Source organism: Castor canadensis, chromosome 6 (assembly GCF_047511655.1).
Source record: "Castor canadensis chromosome 6, mCasCan1.hap1v2, whole genome shotgun sequence".
NCBI lineage: Eukaryota > Metazoa > Chordata > Mammalia > Rodentia > Castoridae > Castor > Castor canadensis.
In genome coordinates, this window is record NC_133391.1 from 104,829,385 (window position 1) to 104,838,983 (window position 9,599).

The 9,599-nt window shown below is 35.3% G+C and overlaps 1 long non-coding RNA gene and 1 other non-coding gene across 2 annotated transcripts in view; both read left to right on the forward strand.

Annotated features, from left to right (window-relative positions):
• Positions 1-7,469, forward strand: part of LOC141424175 (uncharacterized) — a 57,347-nt gene extending 49,878 nt beyond the window's left edge. Inside the window, exon 3 of the long non-coding RNA XR_012449122.1 lies at positions 294-7,469. This is a non-coding gene — a long non-coding RNA (uncharacterized lncRNA). The remainder of the gene's footprint in view (positions 1-293) is intronic.
• Positions 5,925-6,168, forward strand: LOC141424568 (small nucleolar RNA U89). The gene has a single exon (XR_012449466.1). It is a non-coding gene; the product is annotated as a small nucleolar RNA U89 (small nucleolar RNA).
• Positions 7,470-9,599: the final 2,130 nt, after the last annotated feature.

Below are 9,599 nucleotides of genomic sequence, written 5' to 3' on the forward strand. Positions count from 1 at the left end.
GATTTGATAGAGAATTTACTTTTTTAAACATGTAACTACTTAAAGGAATTATCTTTTTTAAATCTTTCAAATCATCATTTAAAATAAATTTCTAATGGTAAAATTGTAAAGTCTGACAAAATGGTAGAAAGATGGTGGTTGGATTTTTAGGTTAGTACCTTTTCTTATTCCCTTATAGCTATAACACATGAGCTCTTTTCCTGTAAAGGTAGTTCTGTTTTCAACAGACTACAAAGTATAGCTATCTGATCTTCCCTTAGTCCCATGTAACTTTGATCTATTTTCTTTCACAGGTATCTTCTTCTCAAAGAGCCAGGAGGAACTGGCAAAGAGTTGAAAAGAGATCTTTTTTCTTTCACCCAGACTGAAATGACCTAAGTTGCAAGACTAGGTAATCTCAGTTTCTCTGGAAAGTACAAAGTGTTTTTCTTGCTATAGCATCAGTAATACAACCAAAAACAACCCTTCAGTCTATGACCTATTGCCTAAATCAATAGCAGTTTACAATGGACCTGCCTATAGGTAGGAACCCTGAATATAATAAAATGCCAGCACCTACAACTTCTCTAAGAAGGATTGTCAGGTATAGAAGGTCCAATCATTGCTACTCTTGCACTAGAACCTGAAGAACATTTACACTGTCCAATAATTAGGAACCTACAGCTTTGGTATTTTAAAATCATGCCTGAGTGTGTAGTCTATAGCTCAAAGGGATTAATAGCATTTTATATGATGTTAATATATGAACATTATTTGAGGTTCAAATCAGGATTAATGAGGGAGCCCCCAAAATAACTAACCAATGCAAACAAAACAAAACAAAAACAAAACCAAAAAACCTCACAGAGAGATGGTAGACTCAACTATTTTTGATGCATTACTGAAAAGCAGGTATAGAAATCTCTGTGGTTCTACTTAAATACAAACCTTGCTCCCTTGAACATCTTATATAAATAGTAAATTATCAAATAAACGCCAGCTCAGTATCCCTACAACTAATTCAAAATGGAAGAGCCCCCAAAAGACTTATAAGCTCCTACCTCAATTTGTGTCTTTGACAACAGCAACTGAAATCAGTATCTACAAAGAAAGAATGAACTTATTCAAGGAACTAGTGGTTATGGCCTAGGAACTAACATGACAAAATGACTAAGTATATTAATAATAATATTTGTAGCTGCCACAGACCATACTTACTGTGTTAGAAATTGCTTTAATACCTCATTTTATATTGTTGTTAAGTATTTTCAAAATTCTGTAAGGTATTATTTTCAATTTACAGAGAACAAAGCTAAGGAACAATGTGCTAAAATTGTTCCTAAAGCTTAGTATGATGGCATATGTCTGTAATCCCAACACTTGGGAAGCTGAGGTATAAGGATCATGAGTTTGGGGCCAGTGTAGAGTACATAATGATAACTTATCTCAAAAAAACAAAACACAACAAAAATTGTTCCTAATATTACATAGTTAGGGACTGTCAGAATTTGAACCTCAGCAGTGAGACTCTGAAGTAATATAATAGCCATCTGATCTCATTAATCAATCAATCAGTTAATCTTTTTTAATCAAATATTCTCATCACTGTGATAGGGTCCAGGGCATACATGAATGTATTATATCAGATATGGTACCTGCTCTTATGGATTGTAGGGTTTATCTAGAAGCAAACATGAATATTAATGAGTCACACAAATAAATTTAAAATTGCAATGTGTCTGGTGCACAAAGGAGGGATGTATGATGCCATGGGAGTCAAACAGGCAGATTAGGGAAAGTATGGATGAAGAGCTGATATATGCACTATGTATGAAGGATGGCGAGCCATAAAGTACACGTGGAAGAAAAGGAAGAGATTTGAAGGCCAAGGAAATACCACATAGGAATCCTCTGTGGTTGGCTGGTCATAGTGGCAAGACCTTTAGTCCTAGTTACTCAAATGGCTGAAGCAGAAAGATTGCATAAGTCCAAGAGTTTGAGACCAGTTTGGGCAACATAGATACCCTCTCTCAGGACAAACAAAAACTCCTTTGTTGTCAGTGGGAATAGGAAGAAGGCTAGTGTGAAGTAGGATCACAGAGAACAGGATGGAGAAGAGTAAACCTCAAGGCTGGAAAGCCTGGTAAGTAGTAGAGTTTTCGTAGGCCATGTTATGTCTTCACCTTATAATTTTACCACATGACCTTTTCTAGGCACTGAAATATTTCAAATGGGAATGGGTGGTAGAATTGCATAAATAGATATGTGTTTTTAAAGGACCAGTCTAATGGTTTTAATGAGACCAAAGAGGGGCAATAGGTAACAAGTAAATTAATTTGAAGTTTATTTTAAGTCCAGGTGAGAGATGATTATATCAAAGATGATTATATCAAAGATGGTGATAAAAAGAAGTGGATAGAATCAAGCTTTTATAGACAGAAAAGTCAATAGGAATCTCTTTAAAAATGATCTAAGATAATTCGGTCAAGCACAACTATTTAGTTATTTTGACAGATAAAAATAGTCACTAACTATTTGAGGTAAGTTGAAGGGGGAAGGTATGTTACAATGACAGTAGGCCTCAGACTAAATTCTGTCCAAAAATGACTATTGGGTTTTTTTAGATAAGGTTTTGCTATGTAGTCCAGGCTGGTCTTGAACTTTTAAGACTGCTTCAGTCTGTTGGGTGTTGGAGTTGTAGGTATGTGTTACCACACTCAACTATACAATGCTTCTTTTTTTTTTGGACTGGGATTAGGGTTTGAATTTAGGGCTTTGTGCTTGCAAAGCTGGGCCCTCTACCACTTGAGCCACACCTCCAGTCTATTTTGCTCTGGTTATTTTGGAGATGGGGTCTTGCAAAGTATTTACTCTGGCTTAGCCTTAAGTTGTGATCCTCCCAATCTCAGCCTCCCAAGTAGCTAGGATTACAGGTATAAGCCACTGGTTCCTGGCTATACAAAACATCTTAAAAATAAATAGCTATTACCATGGAGGCATATATACAACAGTTAATATCTCTTCTATTGAATTAAACTCCAGCTCTCTAACCTTTGAAGTACTATGATGTAATAGTTATCTATTGCTGCATAACAAATTATCCCAAAATTTAGCGATGTGAAACAACAGTAAGAATTTGTTATTTCACAGTTTAGGTCAGAGATTTGAGAACAGATTTGCTGGGTAGTTTTGGTTGATAATCTCTCATTAGTTAAGAGGTTGACCAGAGCTGTGGCTATGGCTTAAGAATCTGCTTCCAAGATCATTCAATCACATGGCTAGCAACTTCGTCTTGACTATGAGCAGGCAACCTTAGTTTTTCCCATGTGATTGCTTCATAAGGCTACTTTAACAGCTTTACAACATGTAGCTGTATTCCTCCAGAACAGATAATAAAGAGAACAAGGTGAAGTCTGCAATGTCTTTAAGGCTTAACCTTAGAAGTCACATTTATTTATTTTAAAATATCTTATTGGTTACATAGATCAGCTCTATTTGATCTGAAAAAGGACTGCACAAAGGGATGTACACTAAGGGTTATTGATATTAGGTTATTGTGTTCATGTGTTGGAAACTTGGTCCCAATATGGCACACTTGAGAGGTATAACCTTTGGGTGGTGTTTGAGGGCTCTGTCCTCATTAATGAATTAATACACTCAAGGATTAATGGAGTAATAGAATAATCAATTAATAGGTCATATGGAAGTGGTTTTGTTATAAAAGTGAACTAACTCTGGAAAATTTCCTCTGACATGCCATGTGATGCCTTCTGCCATGTAATGATGCAGTAAAAAGGCCCTCATCAGATGCTGGCGACATGTTTTTTTTTTTTTTTTTTTTTTTTTCCTAGCATCCAGAGCCACAAGATAAATAAACCTCTTTTTTCTTTTGGTGGTGGTGGTTCTGGGGTTTGAACTCAGGGCCTCACGCTTGCTAGGCAGGTGCTCTACAACTTGAGCTATTCTGCGAGCCCTTTTTTTGCGTTGGGTATCTTTGAGGTAAGGTCTCATAAACTATGTGCCTGGACTGGCCTATAATTGTGATCCTCCTTATCTCTGCCTCCTGAGTACCTAGGATTACATTGGCCACCAGCACCTAGTTAATTTTCTAGGTAGCAACAAAAAACCAATACAGTCACTGAGGGACAACTTGAAGATCGACTATCACATATGACTATAACACTCAAGGCAGGTTTATTGCTATAGATAGAGCGATATTTTGAGGCAGACTTCAGGCAACCAGAGTCTACTTAATCAATAGCTAAATAATGGATATTTTAGGGACCAAACCTTGGTTGCCATTCATAAAAAATAAAGGTTATGGTGCTTGCTAGATTTTTATACTCTATTCTGCAAAGGTAGAAAGTCTAAAGTATATTATCCAATTCCCATACTTTGAACAACACTAGCTTCACCAACAAAACCCCCCTGCTAAGGGAGGAAGGGGTAGAAATGTAAATATAATGGAAAGGATGAACTTGTTCAAAGTACACTGCATACATGTATTGAATTATCACAATGAAATTCTCCCACATTAATAGCTACTAACTCAAAAATAAAATAAAAACCCTTGCAATTATTCATCATACTAATTAGCAAAATTCTGATTCCTGTGGAACGTGGCCTTTTAATTAGGTGTTTGCTGACCACTTATGGGAATATGAATTCTTAATTATGACAACCAACACCACTTGTGATGTAGCCTCAATTAACATATACATTACATTGTATATCTGCAATTATACATCATAATACCACCCATGATTTATAAGGCACAATGTATAAAAAGAATAACTATTCTGGGCAATGACTGTAACCAAATGGAACTGCTCATCATTCTGAATAGAGATTTACAATGGAAATTACTGAATGGTCATTAGTAAAGCATTTCTGGCATTGAGGTGTGTTGCAGAAAAACATCTATGTTGATTCTAACTTTTGAGGACAAAGCATTTTTAGGTTATAGGGTTATTTTGAGAATTACATGAGTTAATAATTTCAAAACACTTAGGACAAGTGCCTGGTCCATAGTAAAGTTGTCAATAAATGTTTTTGATGATTGGTGGTGGTGATGGTGAACGTCTGATCTTCTTATAGATAACATGCTTTTTCATGATTATTAATTGTATTGAACACTGATCTACTCAGATTCTTTGTCAGGACCAAAGACTTGATTCCTCAGCTATTGGACATGTTGTTGGGTGATAACTTTCAAAATGTAAGCTTCACACAGATTACACCCACCTTGGGGGTAGTCTTTATGCAACAACTGGTAATTAATGGTTATACAAGGTTCCAGCCCCCTGCCTAAACTTGGGACACCTCTGACGGTTTACTCTAGTTCAGAACCACCCATAGGGTCAGAATAACGTTTGTTTAACTATGTCACAGTCCAACTGCTCCCTCTACTCAATTCTGCATTACATCATAGTGCTGGCTTTGCTCCAGGAAAGACAGTTTGGTGAATCATGTGTTGACTTTTAAATGCTTTGACTTGGAAGTAACACGTGTTGCTTTTGGTCACTGTCCATTGGCAGAACTAATGACATGGCCCTGCTCAACCTGTAGAACTAAGAAATGTAGACTTGACATATCCACAAATGAAAGAAATACTGAAAATGTTGGTGTATACTGGTATTGTCAGCCACATGATAATCTTACACTGTTGATGGAGGCTAATATTTTAGTATTGATAAGAATTATTTTGTATCTTACCAGTACTGATAAGAATAGAGAATTCTATTATTGAGACAATCTCTTTGCATAGGTCTTATCCTAGGAAAGAAATTAATTTTAAGCACTTGTATTTATTATGTAATTTAAATGAAAGCAAATTTTGTTAAATGTAAATCATTTAACATGTAACATCATTTAATGTAAATCATTTAATAATGTAAATGTAAATCATTTAACATGTAACATCATTTAATGTAAGAGAAAATCAGCAGCTAAAATAGAATTTGGAAAACTGTGGGTAACCTCTTAAATGACAAGATAGTTAAAAGGGGAGCACACTTGGTGGGAATACTCGGGGACTGGCTCCCTGCTGTAAGACCAGGGATAGCACTGCTGGCTTTGCTTTCACATGTGTTACGCCCCAGTTTTTGGCAACAGCCTGTGGAGAGGCCCACAGATTTGGGCCAAAGTGGGGATGGCACGAGCCATGTGAGCTCAACCTTGGATTTGGCAGAAGAAAAAAAGGGGGGCACAGTTGAGTGAACTGTAGAAATTTAGATAAAAGGTTTTTTTCCCCCAGAAACTTCCTTGAAAAGATAATTGTGAAATTTAAAAACAAGAATAAAGTACGAATAAAGGTCACCTTTGTTGGAATTTACTTCTTTATTTGACTCTTCACTCCTTTAAAGAAAAGGAATAAAATTACCTTGTCAAATAAGTACACCTCATACCCTTATTTCTGCCACATTTATTTATTTTGGAGACAGGATCTTGCTATGTAACGCAGGCTGGCCTGGAAGATGCTATGTAGTTCAGGCACGTCTCAAACTCACTGTCCTCCTGCATCAGCCTCTCAATTACGGGAATTACAGGTGTGAGCTAACATGCCTGGCTCTGTCACATTCTTCAGTAAGAAAAATGTTTTGTATGAAACATATTCCACACCATGGATAGTTTATAGTATGAGAAGTTCAAACATTAAGAGTCTTCTGTAGTGTGGATCTGAAATGTCCCCTCAAAGGCCCATGTGGTAAAGGCTTGGTCTTCAGCTTGGTGCTATTGGAGAGTGGGTTATTTAGAAGGTGGGGCCTGGTGAAAGAGTCTTGGGTCACTGCAGTCATGTCCTTGAAAGGGATATTGGGACCCTGACCCTTTTCTATTTCCCCGTTGCCATGAGGTACAGGGCTTTGTGCCGCCACACACCTCTAACATGATGTATTGCCTCACTATAGGCCCCAAACACTGCCACCTGATCATGGACTGAACCCTCTGAAATTGTGAGCTAAAGTAAACCTTTTCTCCTTTTAAGTTGATTATCTAAGGTATTTTGTCACTGTGACAGAAACCCGACTACCAGAGTCAATGAAAACAAAAAAGTGAATGATGATGTAAATTTCTTTTCTTTTTAGGACCTTAAAAATAAAGACATTAATTCATCTGGAACATATCATTCTATAGAATTCTATCATATACAATAGATTAATGTAGGTATCACTACAATTAGAATATGGAACTATTCCATCACTCTTAAGAAATTTGCTTACGGTATTCGTAGACCTACACTCCCCCAACACTAACTTCTGGTACCACTCACTGATCTGCCCTCCATCACCCTAATTTTTCTATTTTGAGAATGTTTTATAAACAGAATCATTCAATAGATAACCTCTCAAGAGTGTATTTTTTTCAATCAGCATAATGACCTCAAGTTGTTATATGAATCAATAGTTACTTTGTATTACTAAGTATCATTTCATACTATGGATGTACCACAGTTTATTCATTCACCTAGAGGGTGTCTGTGTTGTTTCCAATATGGGGCTATCACAAATAAAGTTGATATGAATATTTATGTTGAGGCTTTTATGTAAACTTAAAGACTTTCATTTCTTTAAATATATACTTTGTTAGATTTCTGCATTGTATATTTTTCTATATAATAAAGTGCCAAATCCTTTTTCCAGAATGGCTGTGCTATTTTACATTCCCATCAGCAATGGGCAATGGATGAGAGATCCAGTTGTTTTCTAACTTGTCAGCACCTGATATCATAAGTATTTTTAATTTTAGCCTTTGTGGGTTTTTTTCTTTCTTTTTTTTTTTTGGCAATACTGGGGCCTGAACTCAGCCTCATGCTTGCTAGGCTGGCGCTCTACCACTTGAGCCACTCTGCCAGCAATTAATTCTCACTAGTGTGGAGTATTTCAAATGATAAAAGGCCGATTTGTATATATGATATGTAAAAGACAGCCATATATAATTATACCAATTCAGGCTCAAAACAATTTAAAACTGAACAGGAATATACAAATAATTTAGCGAAAGTTCTCCCCATTTTACAGAGAACTGATTCTAGAAAGATTAAATGACTTCTCATTCTCCTGGAATCATAACAAAAACACTGATGTTTAAGGATCTTCTGCAATGTCCCATCTAGTAGTTGAAAATTTATGCTTGAATCTTTCAACTGGTTGGGAATCCATTCACATTTTGCTCTGGTCTTTTAGAAAGTGTTTCCTGACATTGAAGTGAAATTGCCTATAAACAACTGAACAGTCTGTAAGTGTTTTGACATTGAGCTGAAATGGCTTGCTATATAGACTCTGTTAATGGGTCTAGTTCCATCCTTTGAGGTGTTCCAGTGAAACTGTGATCCCTTTTCCCTATGGCAGGAATTCAGACACTTGAAAGCAGTCAACCTGATCTCACAAATGTATTCAGACTAAATGTTCACATTTCCTTCAATCATTCCTGAAGCGAGCTTCATCACTATACTGCTTGCTTTCATGTAAACTAGTCCTAGATTTCTCATGGTGAAAAATACTGAACAAATATTTCCAATAATATAATTAGATTTCATACATTTCCAACTGTACATATTCACAACAAGATACAATGAAATAGCCTTACTTTTCACTTAGTATGAGTAGTTCCTCATATCATTAAAAGTATTCACAATTATACTTTTAAAATTTAAAATATTTGAATAAAATTGAATATTTAAAAATTGCATTTCTTTTATAAATGTCTTACATGCACATGGTACAAAATCCAAAACATTGGAGAAAGTATACAGTGAAAAGTCATAATACTCAGTCTTCTAGCTGAATATGCTACACTATGCTGTGCTGTGCTGTATTTTAAATGTTGTTTTTAAAAACACATAGCTGTTTTTAAAATATATTCTATCATATGGCTATATGCATGTTCTTAATTATTCATCTTAAATTGTTTTGCTTTTATAAATATTTCTCTTATAAGCTTCGATATATAATATTATGTGCATATTTTATTATATATAAGAAATATGCATTATTTTTTAAACTATATTCCTGGAAGAACATTGATGCATCAATAGTATAACTTGTACCTAATATGTCTCCATAGAATTACCATTTTAAGTTTGAAGCAGCAGTATTTAGGTGTCCATTTGAGGTAAATATTATTTCTTCCAGACTAGTAAACTCCTAAAGGCATATCACATATGCTGAAGCCCATCAATCCTATACAAATGTAATTAAACATTTTTTAACTAAACCTAATACCTTAAATTAACATTTATATTTTTATTTCTTTACAAATATATTCTCCTTACCAGATTTTAAACTCTTGCAATCCAAGGACAATATCATAATCATCTTTCTACAGCTTAATATAGACATATACATGGAGTTACTCCATAAATTTTTGACATTTAAATGTCACAGACTCTCAAAAATCTAACATTTCTAATTACGACCATCTAAATTTAGTTGAGAGTAAATATCCTGTTGTTTTAAAGTTTAGAAATAATCTATCGTTCCCAACTTTGAATCAGGGAAAATTTTGATAAGTATGGATTTTATGACTCTATTCATCAATGAAACACAATGTTGACCCAGATAGAGACTATGGATCTATACTATCAACTTCTGGACAGACTGACCGCCATCTAAGAGTCTGCT